The sequence below is a fragment of the Eschrichtius robustus genome, chromosome 1 (genome assembly GCF_028021215.1).
Source record: "Eschrichtius robustus isolate mEscRob2 chromosome 1, mEscRob2.pri, whole genome shotgun sequence".
Classification (NCBI taxonomy): Eukaryota; Metazoa; Chordata; class Mammalia; order Artiodactyla; family Eschrichtiidae; genus Eschrichtius; species Eschrichtius robustus.
This window is the reverse complement of record NC_090824.1, coordinates 78616587-78630836: the sequence shown is the minus strand read 5'-3', so window position 1 is coordinate 78630836 and position 14250 is coordinate 78616587.

Below are 14250 nucleotides of genomic sequence, written 5' to 3'. Positions count from 1 at the left end.
GGACACGGAGAGTGAGGGATGGGTGCACAACTCAGCCGCGCCTCTGGCCACAGGAAGAGCAAAAAATAGAAGGCGCCAGCGCGCAGTGGCGGGCTGGAAACCCTCCGACCTCGGAGAACTGCGGAGAACCGGGGACCGGAGTCAACAACGGCTCCCAGGCGGTCCCAGCGTCCCGACCCGCACCCGGCCGCGACACAGTTTCCACAAACTGAGACACACGGAGCCCGCGCGAGGGGCGGCGGGTCGCGCGGGCTTCCCCGCCGGCTCCCCTGCAGGCCGGTCCCCCGCAAGCCGAGCGCACGAAAGGGCGCCCCAAAGGCGCCGGCCCAAGGCGCCCGCTGCGCTTTCCCTCCCGAAGGTGGGCTGCAGGGCCCAAGCCTAAACCCTGAGACAACAACACGCGCACCACGCCGCCACGGGGGACGAGAGGCCGGGCGCCCACCTGCCCGGACACCCTGCATTTCTGGAATCACCGGACGCCTGTGTAAATTTCCGTTCGGCGTGTCATTTGCCAAAGGCCACTCAAGATCAGGGGACAGGATGCCTCCTCTCCAAGGGTCCAGCCAGCCCACCCACTAAAATTACAGGACACAATGCCTCCGTTCCAAGGGCCCTGCCAGCCCACCCACTCAAATTAGGGGAGACAACGCCTCCTCTCCAAGGGTCCAGCCAGCCCACCCACTCAAGATCAGAGGGACAAAATGCCTAACTAAAACACAACAAAACAAAAACACAAAAAACTGGAGAGAGGAAGGAAAGGGTGTCCTCAAAAATAAAAAAGCTAAGCACGTTGACAGCGCTAAGAATAAACTACCAGGAAAAAGAAACCCTACATGTCAGATCATGAAGTACGGAAGGGCAAGCCCGCCGGCAGTCCAGGCCCGGGGGGACCGGGGTCCCCAGCCCTACAGAGCCAACGGCAGCCCGCCTCGGGCGCCCCTCGGAAGCGCGGGGTCCCCGCGGCCGAGTCTGCGCCCCCGGCCGGCCCCGGCTCCCCTCTGCCCACCCTGCGCGCGGGGGCTGGACACGGCCGCGGAGAACCACGGCGGGGCGGGAAGGGGGGCTCCAAAGAGGGTCTGGCGACTCGAGTCGCTCCGTTTCTCGGTGGGCTCAGCGCGCGCCGTGGGGGAAGAGGGGCGGGGGTCCGGGAAGAGGGGACGGGTGGCACTCACGTAGACCGGCAGCGGCCACGGGTAGACGGCGGGCTCGGCCCCCACGGACGACTCCAGCCTGGGCTCCAACTTCTCCCCCATGTCTTCGCGCGCGGCCCCCGCACCAGGCTAGTCTGGCGGTTGGGGGGAGGGGCGGGACGCCCGCCGGCGGGGGCGGGGCAGGCGGGCGGGCAGGCGAGCGGGCGGGCGGGAGGCTGAGGGGAGGGGGCCTGGCCTGGACCTCAGCCACCGCCGCCGCCGCCGCCGCCGCCGCCGCGCTCCCGTCTGGCCCCCGGCTCCCTCTTTGTGGTCACAGGCCCGGGACCTCCAGCGCTGCCGCCAACTCGGGCCGGCGTGAGGCGAGCACAATGAGCCGGGGCCGGGCTGAACCACTCACTCGCGGCGCGCGCGCGCCGCCCACCCCGTGGACTCGCCCGCTCCACCTACGCACGCACGCACGCACGCACGCACGTCTTCGGCTGCCCCCGGCCACCCGCACCGGCCCGAAGTCGGGACCCGGGGAGACGAAGTCGGGACCCGGGGAGACCCCCTCGGGGCTTGGGGTGGCGGGTTCGACTCCCGCCCTTGACGTACCGTGACACACACACACACACACACACACACACACACACACACCCCCAATAATAAGACTATAATTCCTCATTAAATATGACAGCCGGAATCCCGGCTTCTGTTCACAAAAATGCCCTGTATTTAGCCTATGCTAGGCACCAGACCCTGGACGCTCAGTACTGGCAAAAAAGGAAATGCCCTGCCCTCATGGCGCTGCCATTTTAATTGGAATAGTAGTGACAATGGTCAAGGGAGAAAATAAAGTGTCATCATCGCCACGGGGATGGTTAATCTCATGTGCGCACTGCGTGGGGCCCCGGCAACCACAAACATTATTCCAGATGTGGCCAGGAAGGTATTTTTCAGAAGAGATGAACACTGAAATTGGTCCACTTTGGGTAAAGGAGATTGTCAATGCCGTGGCGTGGGTGGGCCTCGTCCATCAGCTGAAGGACTGGAGAGAAAAATGAGGTTCCGAAGAAAGAGGGAACTGTTCCTCCAATGGCCTTGGGACATCAGCTCTTCCCTGTGTCTCCAGCCCAGAGTCCTGCCCTGACTTGCCTGCCTCACGGTCACATGAGTCAACTCCTTAAAACAAAACTATATATGTAAAAATACTGAATATATACAAGCCTATTAATTTCTATATGTGTGCATACATATTATATATATGTATACACGTATGTTTATATGTGCGTGCGTTTGTAGTATATGTGTAAGTACTATATACAGTATACATACAAGCCTATATATTTGTGTGTATATATTGTATACATGTATGTATGTGCATATATATAGTATACATTTTATAAATGTGAACATGCTGTGTATATACACACACCCATATATTGATATATGGGTGTGTGTAGATATACAGTTTATGTACACTGTATGTATGTATACAGTGTGTATTTATATATAGGTGTGTATATATGTTGTATACCTGTATGTGTATATGTTTCTAGGTGTTACATGTATATATGTATATACTATTATATACACACTTGCGTATGTATTTATATGTGTATGTACATGCGCATATTTACATATAGGTGTGTATGTGTGTGTATACATTGTATATATGTATATATCTGATATATATGATATATGTACGTGTACATACGATGAATTTATATATACAGTACATATATATTTTTATGCTATATGCTTTTATATGTAGGTGTATATGTGTGTCTATATGTATGTACGTGTACGTATTGCATGTATTATATGTGTATGTATGTATACTGTCTATATACACACCTAAATATCTTTGTATGTGTGTCTATATGTATGACATATATGTACCTAGGTGTGTATATTGCATATGTTATACGTATGTGTGCATACTGTATACATACAAACGATGCATTTTATATGTGTGTATGTATAGTGTCTATGTATGTGGGTATTGTATATGTTATGTGCATATGTGTGTATACATACTGTAGATATACAAACTATGCCTTTTATATGTGTGTATACAGGTAGGTGTGTATTGTATATACTATATGTGTATATGTGTGTATGCATACTGCATAGATACACTGCTGTATATTTTTGTACGCGTGTACATATGTACGTGTGTGTGTATATACACACACACACCCTATGGCTTCTGTTTGTCTGGAGAACCCTCACTGATACGGACACTTATGACAATTGAGCACCTGCTCTTTGCCAGCCAGGGAGCCAAAGGCTTGTCCTTGCGGTGTCTCCCTTAAGTGTCACAAGTCCCAGGAGGGAAGGTGATGCGGCTGCTACCAGTTGAGGTGCCTCAGGGTCAGAGAGGTGCACAGGGTGGGGGGCTGGAGCCTGGTGGAGCCCAGGTGGAGTTCTAGCAGCAGTACAGCCTAGCAGTCCCACTTCCCCGGGTGCTTCTCACAAAGACGCCAAGGGAGAGACGGGATCTGAAGGAGGGGATGAGGAAGCTTCCGTGGGTCCGCAAGCCCAGACCAAGGCTGACTCGTCAAGGGTGTTAGAGGTCAGGACTGTGGTTACCCTGGGGGTGGGCTTACACAGAGCCATTCACATTCTGAAAAAGTATCCATTCTGCTCTTGTTTGTATGTTTACCCCCCTCCCCCAAATCTTTTAAAAACAGATTCTCTTGGTTGCTGGGAACACACACGGGGAAGTTGTGTGTGAGGGGGTGTGATCCAGGGGACAGGGAGGATAAGCCCCCCCACTCGTAGGGCCAGGAGTGGCTCAGCTTTGTGAGCTGAGGATGGCCCACGAGGTCCCAGAGAGAAGGGTCCCTGCTCCGTCCCTGCTCTGTGCACCCCAATCCCAGCCTGAGAAGCCCAGAGCCACCCCCCGCAACACACACACACACACACCAGGGAGGAGAGCCAGTCACCCTGGCTCCCAGGCTCTGGCTCCAAGGCTCCCGGCACTAGGAGCTCTTTTCAGCTTTCATGCTCTGTCTGTCTCTCGCCCGCCCTCCCTCCCTCCTCCGCTTCTTCCCCTCCCGCTCCATCTGTCCTCCCCTCCAGCCTGCATTTCTACACAGGATGGCTCACAGACAGCTGCTCCCCGTGCCCACCTGCCACCATTCGATGGATGTCAAAGCAAACCCTGGGGACTTCCCTGGAGGTCCAGTGATTAAGACTCCGAGCTTCCACTGGCAGGGGGCGCGGGTTCGATCCCTGGTCAGGGAAATAAGATCCCACATGCCGCACGGCATGGCCAAGAAAAATAAATGAATAAAAAATAAAGTTATAGTGATGAAACAGCCCTAGTCGTGCAAGGATGGGACGTATAGCTCTATGGTATAGAATAAAGGTCCAGAAACAGATCTATGAGAACTTGATATGACAGAAAGTGGGGAAATTAAGGAGTTTTCAATAAATGGCATTAGGACAATTGCATATCCATGTGGGAAAAAGTAAATTAGAAAAAAAAAAAAAGGCAAGCCCTGGTCAGGTGTGACCTTGGGCCCAGGGCCATTGGCACACGTTGTCATGTGGGATGTTCTTCCTTAGACTCCTCCCTCCCCCCTGTGTCACTGTCACTTCCTCCAGAACCTTCCTGGACTCCCCTACACAAGCCCGGGGTGTGCCCTCACCCGCCCTGGATCACCAGAATTCCCATCCCGGCCCACCCTTCCCTGCCAGGTAAAGAACTGTGCATGGTCAATAAGACCATAGAGGTCATTGGCCATTGCTATTGCAGCTGGAATTGTTACTGTGTTTAGATAGGGTGACCAACACCCGCCCCCAGTTTGCCCAGGACCGCTCAGGTTTGAGCGCTGGAACTCTGGGGAAACCCTCAGTCCCGGGGAACCCCAGAAGGCTGATCAGCCTATTTAGGACGGATCTTTCACTTGATCTCCCAACCCCCGAGAGCCAGAAAGGGAATCTCCCCCCTCCTTCCATTGTAACCTTCATTCATCCATCCACTCATCCCTTTATTCAACTCCTTTATTCAGCAAGTATTTATGAAGCATCTACTACACAGCAGACACTCTTCTAGGTGCTGGGGACATAACAGCATCCCTGTCCTCAAAGAGCTCACGTTCTAGCGAGGGCAGCAAACAGTCGACTGAGAAGGTGTGATTTATCACATGGCGATGATGTCTCGGAGACCACTGCAGGGCAGAGGAGGTGGGAGAGGAAAGGGGCAGGTCTAAATGCAGGCGCTGACGGGATTGGGGCAGACCTTGCCCTGGGCCAGGCTGGTTGCTTCAACACAGCTGTCCTCGCCCAGGGCCATCCTGCCCCCGCCTCACCCAGTTCTTCCGTGATGTGTGGGGAAAATCTGTGGTTGTCACAACTGGGGGGGAGGGGCCCCTGGAATCAAAGGGGTGTGGCCAGGGCTGCTGCTAAACCCCACACAGTGCCCAGGAGGGGCCCTCAGCAGAGGATGACCCGCCCCGAATAACCCCAGTGCCGCAGGGGAGACCCTGCACTAATATTATTCAGACCCGCTGGTGCCCCCAGATTCCTGCACAGGCAGGGACTCTAACCGGGTCACCTCTGTATCCCGAGGTGACCTAGAGTGGGGCAGCCAGGAGGGCTGAGATGGGCATCGGGGGTGAAATGACAAATCTCTGTGCCCACTCTCCGCGCCGCACCCCAGGGGCGATGGCCTCTATCTCCTCCCTGTGCAGGTAGCTTTTCCCTGAGCCATTTCTTCTTGTCAAGGTCCCTGTCGCAGGTTGGGTTCCCCAAAGATGACGTTGAGAGCAAGGATTGGAGTGCAGGTGGTTGATGTGAGACGTGCAGCAACAGATACAGCTGCCATAGGGTCCCACAATTCCACTCCTGGGCATAGATCTGGAGAAAACTCTAATTCAAAACTATACACACACCCCTGGGATCTCCTTGGTGCTCCAGTGGTTAAGACTCCGTGCTTCCAGTGCGGGGGGCATGGGTTCCATCTCTGGTCAGGGAACTAAGATCTCACATGCTGTGTGACAAAAAAAAAAAAGAAAGAAAGAAAGAAAAAGAAAGAAAGAGAGAAAGAAAGAGAGAGAGGGAGAGAGAGAAAGAAAGAAAGAAGGGAAGGAAGCAAGGAAGAAAGAAAGGAAGAAAGAAATAAAGGAAGAAAGGAAGAAAGAAAGAAAGGAGGAAAGAAAGGGAGGAAGAAAGGAAGAAAGAAAAAAAAAAAGAAAGACAAGATACATGCACCCCAATGTTCATTGCAGCACTATTTACAATAGCCAAGACATGGAAGCTACCTAAATGTCCACTGATGGATGAATGGATAAAGAAGATGTGGTACATATATACAATGGGATATTATCCAGCCATAAAAAGAATGAAATAATGCTATTTGCAGCAATGTGGATGGACCTAGAGATTACCATACTAAGTGAAGTAAGTCAGAAGAGAAAGACACATATCATATGATCTCACTTATATGTGAAATCTAAAATACGACACAAATGAACTCGTCTACGAAACAAAAACAGACTCACAGACAGAGAGAACAGACTTGTGGTTGCCAAGGGGGAGAAAGAGTGAGGGAGGGTTGGATTGGGAGTTTGGGGTTAGCAGATGCAAACTATTAAATATAGGATGGATAAACTACAACATCCTACTGTCTAGCACAGGGAACTATATTCAACATCCTGTGATAAGCCATAATGGAAAAGAAAAAAGTTTTACTTATAGGTTCCATCCCTAACTGAGCTGGCCCATCCCCTCCCATGGTTCTAAGTGCAGCCCGAGGCTGCAGACTTCCCACCGTGGTCTTCAGCTCCAGAGCAAGCCACCTGCAAACCACCCACATCTTTCCAGGGGCTGGCAACTCTCCTTTGCTACTGATTCCAAGACACATCCAGATAGCAAAAATGTGACCATGAAAAGAAACTCAGGCATGTTCAAATCAGGGAAATAACATTCTTATCTCTGTTCAGTACTCGCTTAATTTTAGAATAGCTTAGAGTTACAAAAAAGTGGCAAAGATCTGTACAGAGTGTAGAGTGCCGTGGACCCTGACCCAGTAACCCGATCTCCAACACGTTAGTACGTTAGTATGACATGTTTATCCAACTAAGGAACCAAGATGGATACATTGTTATTAACTAAAGTCCACACTTCATTAGCATTTCCCTAGTTTTCCCCTAACATCCTTTTTCTGTCCCAGTCTCCTCTGGGCTGTGACATTTCTCAGATGTCCCTGGGTTTTGATACCTTGAAAGTTTTGAGGAGGACTGGTCAGGTATTTTGTCCCTCAATTTGTTTGTCTGTTTGTTTTCTGATGTTTTCTTATGGTTGGTCTGGAGTTATGGGGTTTGGGGCGGAAGATCCAGACAGAGATAAAAATGCCATTCTCCTCAGGTCACATCAAGGATACACACCATCAACGGGACTTATGACAAATGATTTTACCCTTGATCACCTGGCCAGTAGCATCTTTTTTTTTTTTTTTTGCTGCATTGAGTCTTCGTTGCGTGCGGGCTTCTGTAGTTGTGCGTGGGGGCTCAGTAGTTCTGGCTCCCAGGATCTAGAGCGCAGGCTCAGTAGTTGTGGCCCACGGGCTTAGTTGATCTGCGGCACCTGGGATCTTCCCGGACCAGGGCTTGAACCTGTGTCCCCTGCACTGGCAGGCGGATTCTTTTCTTTTCTTCTTTTCTTTTGCAACCAAAACTTTAATCCCAAGGATTCTCACAAAACATATTACAAATGACAGCATGAAAAAAAAAATTGCACAGTAACTCAAAGTTCAGCTCTACAATACTCTTAATCCGGCAGGACATTGGTATCTTGATCATCTCAGATTTCCAAAAAATATTACAAAGAGCTATGTATTCATGTACAGCAATCACAGAGGGGACTTATGACCTAACTCAAAGGTAAACTAACTTCCTTGAAACTTCTTAGATTCTCAACTCCCTGGACAACCTCTTGTCCCGTGTGAAGACTAGTGGAATTTTTAAACCTCTAATCTAGGGTAAGGGTGTGGCTTTCATTTTTACCTGCTGGCTTGTGTTCACAGCACCTTTTAAAGACTGCTTGCTTAACTACAGCTGCATACCATATCCCAGCTACAGAAAGTCTTTTACACTTTTGCCAGTGTTGTTTCCATAATAGTAAACATCACACTTTAGGTGGGCAGGAGTTAAAGTTTTATTATCAGTCTAGGCAAGACCAAAAATTCAAAGCAAATTCAATTTTGCTTAAGGGAACATTGGAAGGTAACAATTCTTCATATCACATGCCTCATGTGACCCATTTCAAACCATAGAGAATGACACCTTTATGGGTCACTGTCCCAAGAGACAAACAAATGTGAACAACTAAAACATTTAAAAAGTGCACCAAGCTTCAGAAGTCTCAAACCAAACTTGAATTTTCTGTACATACTCCTGTCAAATGAAGTTATTGCCTGTACACCACTCCTCTTGCAAAGTGGTCTTCTATTTCCTTTCATTTGACCTAGATCGGCTAGGAGACCTAGAGAAAGATCGGGACGGCTTGTGATTTCTCTCCTGGGACAGTCATCTCTCTCTTCTCCTATATCTAGAAAGGGACCTGCTCTGGCTGACGGAGAAGGCTCTCCATCTTGGAGATGTGTGGGAGGTGGAGGACTCCTCCTCCGATAATCATCTCGAGGGCGACGACCCCAAGAAGGAGGCGGTCACGATTTGGACTTCTCTTTTCCCCATTCGACAGGTCCACTCTTACTCGGCAGCCACATAGTGTTCTCCCATCTAGTTCTCGGACAGCATCGGCTGCATCTCGGGGATCTTCACATTCAACAAGAGCGAAGCCGGGAGGGCTTTTAGCAACCCACACACTTCAGAGTGGTCCGTAATAGCCTAAATCTCGTTCCAATTCAGCCTTGTTACCACTGTTTGCAAGATTCCCTACATAAACTTTACAGTCCAACGGACAGGAATCACGATGCAAGACCCTCGTGGCCTCCTGTTTTTCACGGGCCACAGGGTGGTCCCGGGCCTCTAGAATCTGGCAGCTGAATCTGCTCGCACAAGCTGTCCTGTGGGGATGCTTTTCCCCCTATGTGTCCAGCCCGGGGCCCCGCGGTCTTGGCCCGGCCTCCCCGGTGAGAGGGTGAACCCCAGCTCCCTGGAGCAGACACTCAGAGCCCTGGTGACCGGACTCACGGCTGACGGGGCTGGAGCGGCGGCTGGACATGTGTGGCCAGCCTGGTGGTGTTTGGCCCCCTCTGCAGTGCCAGTTCCAGCTGAGAAAGAGCCTCCCTGTGTTATTTTCTCCTGGTTGTGTAAGGATCCCCGGTGTCATCTGACAGAAATGTAGATGGTGTGTTCTTTCTCTCTTTTCTCCCTGCTTCCTCTCCTCCCTCTCTCCCTCCCTGTCCCTCTTTCCCTGTTCTGCTCTCCCTCTACCTCTTTCCCTCTCCCTCTCTCTCTCTCCCTCCCTCTCTCTCCATCTGTCTCTCCCTCTCTCCCTCCCTCTCTCTCTTTCCTCTCCCTCTTTCCTCTCCCTCTTCCCTCTCCTCTCCCTCTGTCCCTGCCTCTCTCCCTGTGCCTGTTTCCCTGTCCTTGTTTCCGTGTTCCGCTCTGCCTCTACCTCTGTCTCTCCCTCTCTGGGAGGGAGTGAGGGAGATGGAGAGACGGAGGGAGAGGGAGAGTTGGAGAGAGAGGGAGAAGAGGGAGGAGAAGGAGGGAGGCAGAGGGAGGGAGGGAGAGGTCTCTTCCTCCCTCCCTCTGCCTCTCTCCTCCTCCTCTCCTTCTCTCCCTCACCCTCTCTCCCTCTCCATCCCTCCATCATTTTCCCTCCTGCTCCCTCTCCCTCTCTCCCTCCCAGAGAGGGAGAGACAGAGGGAGAGGGAGAGGGGGGAGAGAGGAACACGGAGAGGGAGGGAGGGAGACAGAGAGGGAAGCAGGCACCCTCTCTCCTTCTCCCTCTCCCTACCTCCTTCTCCGACTCCCCCTCTCCTTCGCTCCCTCCCTCTCCTCTCCCTCTGTCTCTCCCTCTCCCTCCCTCCCTCTAGGAGAGGGAGAGGAAGGGAGGGAGAGGGAGAGGGAGAGGGAGAGATGTCTCGCCCTCCCTCCCTCTCCCTCGCCCTTTCCCTTCCTCTCTCCCTCTCCCTCCCTCCTTCTCCCTCTCCCTCCCTCTGTCTCTCCCGCTCCCTCCGTCTCTCCCTGTCCCTCCGTCTCTCCCGCTCCCTCATTCCCTCTCAGACAGGGAGAGATGGAGGGAGAGGCAGAGATGAGGGAGAGGAGCAGAGGGAGGGGGGAGAGAGGGAGAGGGAGAGGGAGAGAGGGAGAGAAGAAGGAGAGAGGGAAAGGGAGGAAGGAAGAGACCTCTCTCTCTCTCCCTCTCTCCCCCCTCTCTCTCCTTCTCCCTCTCCCTCTCCCTTGTCTCTGCCTCTTCCTCCGTCTCTGGGAGGGAGTGAGGGAGATGGAGAGACGGAGGGAGAGGGAGAGGGAGGAGAGGGAGCGAGGGAGTGGGAGAGAGGGAGCGAGAGAGGGATAAAGGGAGGGAGAGAGGGATAGAGGGAGGGAGGGAGAGACGTCTTTGTCTTTCCTTCCCTCCCTCTCTCCCTCTCTCTCCCTCTCCCCCCTCCCTCTCCTGCTCTCTCTCCCTCCACCTCCTTCCCTCTCCAGAGAGGGAGAGGGAGCAGGAGAGGGAGAGAGGGAGGGAGAGAGGGAAAGGGAGAGAGGAAGACACCTCTCTCTCCCTCCCTCCCTCCCCCCTCTCTCTCCCTCTCCCTCTCCCTTGTCTCTGCCTCTTCCTCCGTCTCTGGGAGGGAGTGAGGGAGATGGAGAGACGGAGGGAGAGGGAGAGGGAGGAGAGGGAGCGAGGGAGTGGGAGAGAGGGAGCGAGAGAGGGATAAAGGGAGGGAGAGAGGGATAGAGGGAGGGAGGGAGAGACGACTTTGTCTTTCCTTCCCTCCCTCTATCCCTCTCTCCCTCTCCCCCCTCCCTCTCCTGCTCTCTCTCCCTCCACCTCCTTCCCTCTCCAGAGAGGGAGAGGGAGCAGGAGAGGGAGAGAGGGAGGGAGAGAGGGAAAGGGAGGGAGGAAGACACCTCTCTCTCTCTCCCTCCCTCCCCCCTCTCTCTCCCTCTCCCTCTCCCTTGTCTCTGCCTCTTCCTCTGTCTCTCCATCTCTGGGAGGGAGTGAGGGAGATGGAGAGAGGGAGGGAGAGAGGGAGGGAGGGAGGGAGGGAGGGAGAGACGCCTTTGTCTTTCCCTCCCTCCCTCTATCCCTCTCCCTCCACCTCCTTCCCTCTCCAGAGAGGGAGACAGAGAAGGAAGCAGGCACCCTCTCCGGAGAGGGAAGGAGGTGGAGGGAGAGGGAGAGGGAGCACGAGAGGGAGAGAGGGAGAGAGGGAGAGAGGGAGAGGGAATGAGGTATCGGAAGAGCGGAACAGGGAAACAGGGACAGGGAAAGGGGGACAGGGAGAGAGGGAGAGGGAAAGAGGGAGAGGGAGAGAGGCAGAGGGAGAGATGGAGGGAGAGTGAGAGTGAGAAGCAGGGAGGTAGAGGGAGGGAGGGAAGGAGGGAGAGAGGGAGACAGAGAGGGAGAGAGGGAGAAGGGCTGATGGGGGCTCCCTCCCCCTCCCCTCCTCTCCCCACTGCTTTCTCTTTCTTCTGCTTCAACAAACACCAGGCGCCTTTTAGATCAGCCCTGAAGTCAACGTTGATGCTTGGACGGCTTGACCTCCCCGCTGCCTTCCAGCCCGGGACCACAGCTGGGAGATGAAGTCTGCGGGGTCCTGGGCAGCGGCGGCGGCTGCACAGGCACCTCCTCTGACGCCCAATCTCTCCTCCTTTACGAGGCAGCCGCCAGCTCCCCTCCCTGACTCCCCAAGATTTGGGGCCTTTTTAATATGTGTCGATAATGCCATGAGCTACTATTTAACTTTTCCACGAGGACCCATCTCCCGAAATGCAGTGCTTTTCAGCCTTGGCTGCACTAGAGAACCCCCAGGGAAGGGAGAGACGTCTGTACCTCCCCTCCCTCTCCCTCTCCCTCTCCCTCATCCTCTCCCTCTCCTTCTGGGGTGATGCCCGATGAGCTCAGATTCGCAGATGTTCCCCCCATCTCCTCTCTGTGCCTTGCGTGGGGTCTGGGCCTTCTCACTGTGGCCCGGGTACGGCCTTGACATTCAGACATCGGTTCCTGCAAGGACACTTGCGTTTGGTCCATACCGCGTGTGGCTGCAGTCTGTGCTTCTCCTGTTCAGCATCTTCAGTAGATGGGGGGCTGTGCGTGAGCCCTTCATCTTCCCCGCAGACACCACTGGTGCTTGCTCGGCCTCGTGGGTGATGTGGGGGGCATGGGGGACAGTCCTGTGTCCCCACCTTCTTGGGCTGCAGACAGGCCACGTTGGTCCTGTGGTGACTGGGGGCTCCCAGGAGAACCCCACCGCAGAGCCGGAGAGGTGGCCCCAGAGAAGGTGGCGTACGCCTGGGGCCGGGCCTCACCAGCCAGCCCCGGGCCACCTGCAGCAACAGGCGTCTCGCCGTCCAGGGGGCTGGGTGTTCGGGCGCCGTGGGGATGACCTGCTGTCTGCACGGCAGCCGAGTCTGTATTGTTGAGCCCGGGGAGGCCCCTGGGTGGCTCCTGGAGAGCCTGGTCACATTTCTTCCTGCCCTTGGCCTTAGAGCTCATCACGGTTCACGCCGTTTCTGGTTCCAAAAGGACCTGTGTTCATAAAGACCACGTGTTAGGACAGCACCAAAGTGTCTAGAAATCCGGGCCAGGAGGAGGAGGGAGGGGGATTGGCTGTGCCCGCCAGTGGCCTGAGAGCCCTGCCCGCCCTCAGAGACCTGGCCCGGGGCCCGTGGGGAGGGCGTGGCCCACGGTCCCCAGCGCTGGCCGTCTCTGGGTTCCAGGAGAACTGCGCGATCCTCGGGGAGCTGGTAAGGCTGCAGGCTCAGAAGTCCCGCCTGCTGGGGTTCAGCACGCGTGCCGACTCCGTGCTGGAGATGAACATGGCCAAGACCAGCCAGGTGGTGGCCACTTTCCTAGGTAACCCCGCCTCCCCGAGGGTCAGGCGGACCTTGACTGGACGTGGTGCTGCCTGAGACCCGACTGTGTCAGCCCTTGGGGGTCGCCTTCCCCAACCCTTCATTCTGCCTCGAGGGGCGTGGGGTGGGTGGCGGCTGGGAGGCTGCCACAGGGACATAGCCGAACCTCTCCCCTCCGCCCGCAGATGAGCTGGCCCAGAAGCTGAAGCCCCTCGGGGAGCAGGAGCGGCCGTGATCCTGGACCTAAAGAAGGCCAAGTGCCAGAGGCGGGGCCTGCACTTTGACGGGCCCATCAACGTCTAGGACCTGTGCTGCTACATGAACCAGGGGGAGGAGACGCGCTACCACGTGGACCAGTACCTGCTCGATGAGTCCTTCCCCATGCAGGTGGTCACGCGCGGGTAGCTGGGCATCTCCCAGGAGCTGCTGGGGCTGACCTTCGACCTGGAGGAGGGTGCCAACGTGTGTCACGGAGATGTGAGGCTCTACACGGTCCGGGACGCGGCCGCGGACAAGGTCATCCATCGGCAAGTTCTACCTGGACCTCTACCCTCGGTGCATGCGTGGGGGAACCTGTCGGCCGTGGGCCAGGGCTCCTCTGTGGAAGCGGGGCCTCACCCGCGTCCCTCCCCAGGGAAGGGAAGTCTGGGCACATGGCCTGCTTTGGCCTGCAGCCGGGCTGCCTGCAGCAGGATGGGAGGCGCCAGATTGCCATCGCGGCCATGGTGGCCAACTTCACCAAGTCTACGCCCAACCCGCCCTCCCTGTTGCAGCATGATGAGCTGGAGACCTACTTCCATGAGTTCTGGCAAGCGAGTGCACCAGCTCCGCTCCCAGGTGGGTGCGGGCGCGGGGCTGCAGGCAGGGGGCGGGGAGGGCCCGGGCTCTCCCGTGGTTCTCAGGCAGGCCCTCGCCACGGGATTCTTCCGCTGATGTCACCCCGCACGTGGTGACGCCCTCGGTGTCAGTTTCCATCATCAAACCCCACGCACAGGGCGTGTAAAAAAATGGAAGTGGATGTCCTCGAGGCTCTGGAGCCTGGAAGCCGCAGATCAAGGAGTCAGGACTGGTTCCCTGCATGTTAAATACGTGTATTCAAGAGTTGCCTTTAAAAAGAC